The sequence below is a fragment of the Stegostoma tigrinum genome, chromosome 43, assembly GCF_030684315.1.
Source record: "Stegostoma tigrinum isolate sSteTig4 chromosome 43, sSteTig4.hap1, whole genome shotgun sequence".
NCBI classification, from domain to species: domain Eukaryota; kingdom Metazoa; phylum Chordata; class Chondrichthyes; order Orectolobiformes; family Stegostomatidae; genus Stegostoma; species Stegostoma tigrinum.
This window is the reverse complement of record NC_081396.1, coordinates 10,508,026-10,517,669: the sequence shown is the minus strand read 5'-3', so window position 1 is coordinate 10,517,669 and position 9,644 is coordinate 10,508,026. Positions and strand designations below refer to the sequence as shown.

General features: G+C 38.5%; 1 long non-coding RNA gene across 1 annotated transcript; it reads left to right on the top strand.

Moving 5' to 3' along the window:
• Window positions 1–5,237: 5,237 nt before the first annotated feature.
• LOC125449056 (uncharacterized) lies at window positions 5,238–9,137 on the top strand. The gene is made up of 3 exons (XR_007246808.2): window positions 5,238–5,333; window positions 8,163–8,349; window positions 8,447–9,137. It is a non-coding gene; the product is annotated as an uncharacterized LOC125449056 (long non-coding RNA).
• Window positions 9,138–9,644: the final 507 nt, after the last annotated feature.

Genomic DNA, 9,644 nt, shown 5'->3' with positions numbered 1-9,644 from the left:
TCCTCGCTACTTTATCAGTTCTCTGTAGCAACTGCACCCATCTATTTTCCAAGGCCCATCGCCTTGAATGCTAAGATATTTCAAGTGCTCATCGACGTACTTTTTAGAAGTTACGAAGTTCCACCAGTACCATAATTTAGGTAGTGCATTCCAGAGTCTCATTACTCTAGGGTGAAAGGATACTTTCTTAAACCTCCTCAAAATGTCCTGTCTTTTGCCGTAAACTTGTGCAACTACATTATTGATCTTTCAACTAAGAGCCTGTTTATGTCGCTCATAATCTATGCACCTCATTCAGGCCCCCTTCAGCTTTCTGTCTCCAAAGAAAACAACCTGAGCTTATCCAGCATCTTCCATAGCTGAAATGCTTGATCCCTGGCAACATTCTGGTGTATAACCTTCATATCCCTTCTGGCCCAAACATATTCTTTTAATAGTGTGGTGACCAGAACTGCACATAGCACTCCAACTGTTGCCAAACCAAAATTTGCACAACTCGCATGACCTTTGCCACAACTGATGATGGCAAGTACTCAGCATACCTTCTTAACCACCCCTATTAATCTCTCCTGCACATTAAGATATGCATGGACGTACACAACTGCCCCTCTGTTCCCTCTGATCCCTCTGCTGCTCTGAAACTTTGTTCATTCAGAAGCCCCTTGTCCTCTTAATACTTTCAAGAACTAAATTCCATTGCCACTGATCTGCCCATGTGACCAACCTATTTATTTCTTCTGGTCACTTAAGACCTTCTTCCTCCATAAAGAACAGCTGGAAAATCTTCATTTTATTGGTGACCTTATTTGTAAGTGAGAGGACAATGCTTCCTGCCCATCTTTGGAGTCTTTCTGTATTACAGATGAGCCCTTTCAGCCTGGAACAGGAACACAGGAAAGTTGTTGGGTCCTGACAACTTCTCGAGTGCGCTGCTAGAAAAATCAGATGAATCTTCACCATCAAGTCCTTCCACTATAGCAGTATCATGTGTAGCTAGGTTAAATTAAATGATGCTTGGGTGTAATCATGTAGAAACCTGAGAAGAGGTCAACAGTGGTCATTTCATTTAAATGCGTCTCAGTAAGCAATATGGTACAGGCAGTGGGTAGTATTGCAGCCAGCTCCTGCCTGTACAGATTTAAGTAGCTAACCAACGCTCCCATTTAGATTTCAACTGTGCTCGTCAGCTCCAGAGTTTATTATTAACCTCTACTAAGTATGAAGAAAAACAAACTTAAAACTTCAGGAGAGTGAGACTGATGGCCCTTGACATCAATGTAGCAATTAGCTGAGTGTGGAGTCAATGAGCTGTGGAAGGCAATATTCCAATGGGGATATGTAAGAAAAAGGATGTTTTTTAGTGGGTGTTCAGTGTAGGTGTGAGGATTAGATTTAGGGGCAACATTGTTGTATTGAATGTCATATTGAAAGGGTTGAATTGCTGGTATGTCAGCTTGTTTGTGGTATTTATTGTTGGCATATGGGCGCTTCAGAAGAGGCTGAAATGGAGAAGAGATTCCTTGAGGGGATCCGTGATAAGCGTATGTTTCACCATTTGTGACCAGTAGTGAGATCTGCCTTCATAGCTGCCTGAGGAACTGTTGACTAGTGGATGCATACCTGGAACTGACTCGAGGTGTAATGTTCTGCTCATTCCCTGTTTATTCTTATCTACATCTTAATTGATCTGTCGCTCTTAAAAGTTTTTTTTTCGTAAATAAACGTCTGGAAAGCCTCGACAAGTGTGGCAGCAACTGTTCGGACAGAAATCGAGTTATTGTCCTGAATCCAAACTGACTCTTTGAAGCTGAATGGACAGTCGGAAAAGTGATGATTTTTTTAGTGTGCAAAAACGTAGGGAGGAGCAAACAGGACAGAAAGGAAGATTAAAGGAAGGTTCAAAGGTGAGTGAGATTAGAAGACAAAATAAAATTAAACCATAAATTGGGTGGCTACGGTTCTTGTGTTTTCACTCTGTGGGGATTCTATGAAAAGATTCCATGAAAAGACAAGGCATGGTAACAGGGTAGATGCTATTGGCAGCATAAAATTCAGCTCCCTCCGAAAGCAAATTGGTTGTTGTATATCACCTTACCTTATTTGACTTGTTGTGGTGACTTAACCTGCTCCCAGGATTGCAATCATCCCATATGTCTTCTTCACCACCATGCTGACCTGTATTGATACCTTCAGGACTTGTACACCAAAGTCCTTTTGTTTATCAGTATTCCCTCGGGACCATTCAGAGCTCCACTCTGTGTGCCAGTTCCCTTTCCTTTTTCTTTTCATTTTCTTCTTCTGTCTCTCTCCACTCTGTAATTATTATAACCACCGCCCCCCCGCACCCTTAGAGTCAGGAAGGAGTCAGATTGTGATGGAGAACCACATGGCTGGAGCTGAACGTGCAGGCCGTGTACTCCAGCAACGGCAGATTGAGTGTGGGCCAGAGTGATGGCAGCAGCCAGAGCCAGATGGAGAGGCAGCAGCAATCAGAGCTGGACAGTGAGGCCGAAACAGTCCGGTGAGAGCAGGACAGTAAGGCGGCAACAGCAGCCTAGCAATTGTAACAGAGCCTACACCATTGCAGAAAGGAGTCTGAGGTCTGGATTCTTTTTTCTTGATTGCCTTTTGGCTCTCTTAAATCTTTTAGTTCTGGTTGGCACCAGTGAACAGTGACTTTGTGCATTTTTCACTGTACTTGTGTATTCCTGCACTTAATGCATGTGACAAATAGAAAATAAACATAAATAAAAACAAAATACATAAGCTGGAATGTAGAATGTCAGAGTAAGGAAGTCTTGTTACACTTTGTTAATTATTGGAAAACTGTGTGCAGTCCTGCTCACCACACAATCCGATAAAGTAACTGCAACAGAGAGGAGGCAGAGGAGATTCACTTCAATGTTTCTGGGAATAAAAAGTTTCAGTTGTGAGGACAAACTTGATAATCTGAGTTTGCTTTCCTTGGGAAAGAGAGGGGTGAGGTGGGATCTAATTTTGGTGCACAAAATTGTGAGAGATATCGGCAGAGTAGATCATGGTAATCTTTTCCCCATGGCAGATGGTCCAAGCTAAGTAGACATAGATTTAAGGTGAGGAGTAAGTGGTTTCGAGGAGCTCTGAGAAAACAAAAATCACACATTGGGTGGTGGAAATATGGAACATGTCGCCTGAGAGAATGGTGAAAGCAGGTAATCTCCAACATTCAGGAAGAATCTGGAGGAGCGCTTAAAATGCCAGAACATAGTGTGTATTGGATCAAGTGCAGGTAAACAGGATTCGTATAATTTGGTATTTGTTGGTTGACATTGACATGACAGGTTGAATGCCTGTGTCTAAGCATGAAAACAACCATTAGTGGGAACAAATCAAAAAGGTGGAAAATGGTAACTTGAAAAAGAAGGATAGAAATTGGAAGTAAAATTGTCACTGTCAACATTAGTGTTAAACAACCACGGTGTGAGTGTAAAATTCATGCCAAATAGGACCACATATGCTTGCCCCTTTGCTTGCCCTTTCTGCAGTTGCTCTTTCTGCAGATAATCATTCAAAAATTAGAGACGCTTACAGTTTGTAGGACTGTTAGCACTTAAGAAATGTATTTGTGGAGAAATCACTGAAGCCATTTCTCTAGTCAAATGATCTGGTCACCCTAGTATTGGACCAGAATTGTTGAGGGACCATTGTATTTTGAGTGGAGTGATTTTGTATCTTTGACTGCCATAGTTTTCAGAACTTAACTTGCAGACATTTAGATAAGTTCCATGGAGAAAATAAAGATAAATATTCACACAAAGTATAAAAACACAATAGAACACTCCCCTCACATGGAAAGACAAGAAAAAGAAGCAAATGAAGACGGAATCCAGAGACAAATTATGAGTTAGGCTATTAGCATGAAACATGTCAGAATTTCTGTACATCGATATTATAAAGACCCTGGAACAGGTTCTACGGATTGGTGGGTAGCTAAAGTAGTCCTACTATTTAAACAAAATAAGTAGATAAGGGGAAAGCTAGAAGTTATAGACTGGTGAGCGTGACATCAGTAGTCGGGAAAATGTTGGAGTATGTTGTAAAAGATCTAATAGCAGAGCACTGGGAAATCAGTGACAGGGTTGGATAAAGTCAAAATGGATGTATGAAAGGAAAAATCATGCTTGACAAAACTTCTGAAATTTCTTTTGGGGGTGTAATCAGTAGAGGTCACAAGGGGGAAACTTTGTTGAGGTTTTCTTCAACTTCCAGAAGCTTTCAATGTCCCACATAAGAGATTAGCATGTAAATGTAAAGGACATTGGATTTGGGGTAGTAACATGACATGGATAGAGAACTAATGACAAACAAAGAATAGGAATGAATCCATCATTTTCATTTAGTGCCGAGCCAGTCACAGTTAATATTAATCATTTAGATGAGGGAACTAAATGGTGTATCTTCAAGTTTGCAGACACTGTGTGAGAGGGTGAACTGTGAGGAGAAAGCAGAGATGTTTCAGTGGTGATTTGGATAAGTTGAATGTATGCCAAACAAAGTATAATTGGTCAACAGCAAAAGTTCATAGAATCATAGAATGAAACTGTACAATATGGGCCCTTTGGCACATCAAATCTATAGCAACTAAAATTTACTGCTTTCCAAACTTGTGCCATTTCCCTGTACTAGGTCCATAACTTTGAATGTCAAGAAAGTTTAAGCACTCATCTATGTACCTTTTTTTAAATTTGTGAGTTTTCCTGCCTCAACTACCCTTCAAACCACCTTAAATTCCTACCATAATCTGGGTGGAAAAGGAGAAATTCAGGAAGGATAGTCCCGATCATAAGGAGTCCACAACCAGGGGTCACAGTCTGAAGATGTGAGCTGTTCATGTCGGACTGAGACAAGGATATATTTCTTCATGGAGAAAGTAGTGAATCTGTGGAATGCCCTGCAACAGAGAGGACTGATATGTATGTGTTGTCCATCTCTAAATGCCCTTGAATTCATGACTATTCAGCAATTTCAGAGTAAATTATATAGAGGTGGGTCTAACATCTCACTTTGAACAGTTAAGATGTGAACAAGCAGACATCTTTTTATAAATATGATTTGTGAACCAGATTTTACGGTAATTGACAGGAATTTGCTGGTTAGCTTCCAATGAAGCATTTAAATTTTTGATTCCTTAATTTAATTCAAATTTCATTCAACAGGGTAGAAGGGCGGTGGAGGTGATGTGGGGTGGGAGATGTGAACTCATGTCACCATGGCATTAATTTGGTCTCAACTCTACTGCTACAATTCCAATTGTACTACATACTGCCTTATTCTGCTCAGGACTGGGAGCCAAGGTAAGTGAATTAGTTGACTATGTCACTCTGTTGATGAACATCGATAATATTGTTGAAGGTAGATTTGTCCAATACTAGGATACAACATCACAATTTTCTGCAATTGAGCCCATGATGGCAAGCGTTTAGATTCTCCTTGTCATGGTCCATTTTTCCATGAGGAACTGACTCTCCAAGTGAGGCTGTTGCTCTGCATTTCAAGATCAATGAACAGTTTTAAAAAGGTGTTTTAAATATATATGTAGGCTTTACCAATAGTAACAGTCAAGAGAGGCAGCTTTGAAATCTGGTTTTAGTATCTACATATCCAGGGTGATGTTCAGTTCCCTCTTCGTGCTGATGCAATGAAGGGGTAGTTAGCTTTAAACTGTTTATTTCCACTCCATTTTAGGTGCCACATCTCTCATTAATTCCAGCTAGCATTCAATTCCATTATTTCATGATTCAGAATTCCAAAAATGACCATGACTTTATATCAGTTCAGATGTCATGTGTAAAGACAAGACTCTTGAACCTGGATAGGTGTAGTTTGATTGTGTACAAGTATACAGTTTTGGACAAACTATTGCAGAAGCCTGTTCAAATTCTATCAGGGCATTAGTTAACAGTTACATCTTTTTTTTTATTTTCTTCAAGAAAGTGAATTTCTGGTTGAGGCAAGTGAAAACATATACTCCAGGCCCTGTTGAATGTCTTAATTTACTGCTGTAGGACCAAAGGAAATGTGACAGATCCATTAGTGGGAACCATAAAATCCTAAGTCACCACACTGGGACTGAGCTTGAATGATTTAGAAATTGTGCTTTAGAAACTGGAATGTAGCAATTGGCATATCACATGTTCCGTTCAGTGAGACCATGGCTGTTATTTGTGATGTCATCTGCACTTGATTCTCATGGCCCTACCCACAAAACCCATAGCTCCCTTACCTGCCAAATATCTACTTCAGGCTGTCTTGAAAAAATGCCTGCCACTGCTGTCTGTGGTCCAGCATTCCACTCTTTTTTCCTCCATAGATGCTGCCAGACCTGCTGCGCTTTTCCAGCAACTTTGTTTTTGTCCACAGACTAATGACATTGAGACAACATCGAGAATTATTATTCATAAAATATTTCCTACTTATTAATTCCCTTATTAATTGGAAAAAGAAACTTCCTTACAATATCCACCCTTTCAGCTTCCCTCTCTCAAACAAAGGTTACACTTTATCTTCTGATTGCAAATATGCACAGGCCCGACATATTTAATCTTTGTTCATAACATGGAAATTTGATCCAAAAGATCTGACAGATTTATTATGGACTATTTTAATCATAATTTCATTTTATTTTGCTTTTTTAAATAAGGTGGCCAAAATTAACAACTGTACTGCAGATATCATCTCACATAGGCTCAGAGTAAATCAAAATACATAAAACCTTTGGCTACTTTGTTGCACACTCCATTTTGAATTTAACACCACCTTATGTCCATTTTCTTAGTCAGTTTCTATACCTGGGAACGAACATTATGTCATCTATGCTCCAGGAAATCTGGATTACTCCTCACTACCAAGTTCTCAAATGTCTTTGCTTTTACATATTATGCAACTTTTTTTCTACTCTATCTTTAAAAGTAGTCAAATTCATACATCCACTTGTATACAGCATTTGCCAAAAGTGTACATCTGGGGAAGTTGTCAGGTATCAGAAAAAAAAACTTCATTCTAATTTGGAAGTGTGCCTCTGAATTGCTAAATCAGTCAATGTTGTTTATTCCCAAGGTCGCTACTCAGACTTCATACTCAGTTTGTGAATCTTGTTTTCACATAGAATTATTCAAAACAATAATGTGTCACATACAATTTATTAAAGATCCTTGCTACTGTGATGAATGTGAGACTGACAGTGCTACAATTAACAATAATGCCTGTTTGTTAATCAGGCACAATGAATCATCTCTGAAATGTGGAGCAGAAGTACATCTAAAGTAAATAATGGCATCAAGAAAGTCCCGATTTCAATTGTACATAGACAAATTGAATGTGTGTGTTTAGACAATTCAGCAAATATAATTCTGACAGCAGATAAAATATTAACTTGTCTAAAAGTGGTCAATGCACCCATGCTCCAAGGTGAGATAGTAGTGCTGCAATAATGTCACTGGAGTGGGACTAAAATTACTAGCTAGTGTTCGGGCAGCATTGTTTGAACCCCACTAAAGCAGCCAGTGAAATTTGAATTTAATTGAAAAGAACACAACATAACAAGAAAATAACATAACAAGAACCTTGTATCTCCCATTTATTTAAGAAAAACTGGTTCATTCATGTTGTTTGGGAGCAGATTTTGCAAATCTTACTCCTGTGGCCTATATGAATCTCCAGACCATGGCAATATTGACTTTTATGTATTCTCTGGAACAATTAGGGTTAGTTCAGTGGGCCTTGTCGTGCTCCATGAGGTGTGAAATTTTCCATTCGTCATGTTCAAAGTGCCAAATTAATATAGGGTTTGTACCATCATTATTTAATTGATATTGCTTAAAAGCTCAGTGAATATTTGGACAGATTTTTTAACTCCTGCCTGAATTTCCGCTGAGTTATAGCATAAATAAATGTGTTGGTGCAAGAACTCAGCAGCTGCAGCATATTTGCACTTTCCTGGAGAAGAAATTTTGGATCGCTAAAGCCTCTGATCTGATACTCATTTGTAAATCGCTCATAGAAAAATTGTATGACGTATGTTATCCACAATAAGATAAAACTACCTGAAACAGCAAATAGTAAAATTATGGATTTTCTCCGGTTCTCCATTTCTGGGTCAATTTGATTCTCTTTATTGTTGCTAGCCCAAAGCCTCTGGCGGGATCTACTAGTTGCTGTAATGTATCTGACGGTTAGAATATTAAGCAGAAGAATGAGAAAGAATGGTGTCAATGGAGTCAAAATCCGATCAAACCAATCAAATATTCTCCATTCTAAAGAAGTGTAACGGAATTTTCTCACACCACAATACCATGGAACACCGTTAATGAGGTAAATTGGTTCATGTATAAAATACCAAGGAACACTTTTCAGACATCCTAATGAACAAACCATTCCTATAATGAAAGCTGCTATTTTATCGTTACAGTATTTTGCTTTGAACTTCATGCAACATATAGCCACAAATCGATCAACAGTGAATGCAACTGTCAACCACACAGAACTGTCTCTGGATGCATAAGTTAAAGCAATTGTTAGACTGCATATGGGGGTAATGGACAGGAAGCTACCAGGAAAATAAATGCCAGGAATCCTGTTTAACAGCACTGCAGTTATGATGACCAAGAAGTCTGTCACGGCCATCGATACAAGGTAGCAAGTGATACATTTAGAGAGACCGCACCGTCCTTTGATGAGGATCACAATTGCCACTAAATTAACTAAAAGAAATGACAGAAGATATGAATTAACCACATATGATAAATGACAATGTAAAAAATGTGTTGAAAATTCAAACTGATTTCAACTTTGGTACAGCATGTGATGAATTCTATGCTACCATGTAACTTAAAAAATTGGATATTGGTTGAGAACAAGTTAGCATTTGTCAGGAATATTGATTTTTATAATTGCAATCTGTAAAGAAATACAAACAATTACAGTAAGTGCATCAATTTGAAATGGATGAAAATTGCTAATTATGGAAATTTACGAATATAACACAAACCTTTAGCAGGAGAAAATATATAATTTAACTTCAATGACACATGATGCAGTCAGAAAAAAAAATGATGTGGAGATAGAAGAATGGATGGAAGTATTTGCAGAATGTTGAAATTGTACAGAGGTATGGAATACTGTATTTATCATATTTGTAAACTGTAAGCAATGCCTTAACATAGTGTTGATCATCATTAAGTGATTACCTGGAGTAATTCAATGTAATTTAAATCAATTCATAATTTTAGGAGGTGATTAATATGCTGTAATTTGCATTAAGTTATTATGAATTAGTTGACAATGATCAAAATTCAGATTTCAAAAAAAAAATTATACTTTATTGGAACATAGAGCATAGAATATAGAACGTTAGAGTGCAGTACAGGCCCTTCAACCCTCAATGTTGTGCCGACCTGTGAAACCAACCTGAAGCCCATCTAACCAACACTATTCTGTTATCTACCATATGTTTTACCAACGACTATCTAAATGCCCTTAAAATTGTCGAGTCTAATACATTTGCAGGCAGGGCACTCCATGCCCTTACTACTCTCTGAGTAGTACCTCTGACATCAGTCCTATAGCTAACACCACTTAATCTAAAGCTATGACCCCTCGTGCTAGCC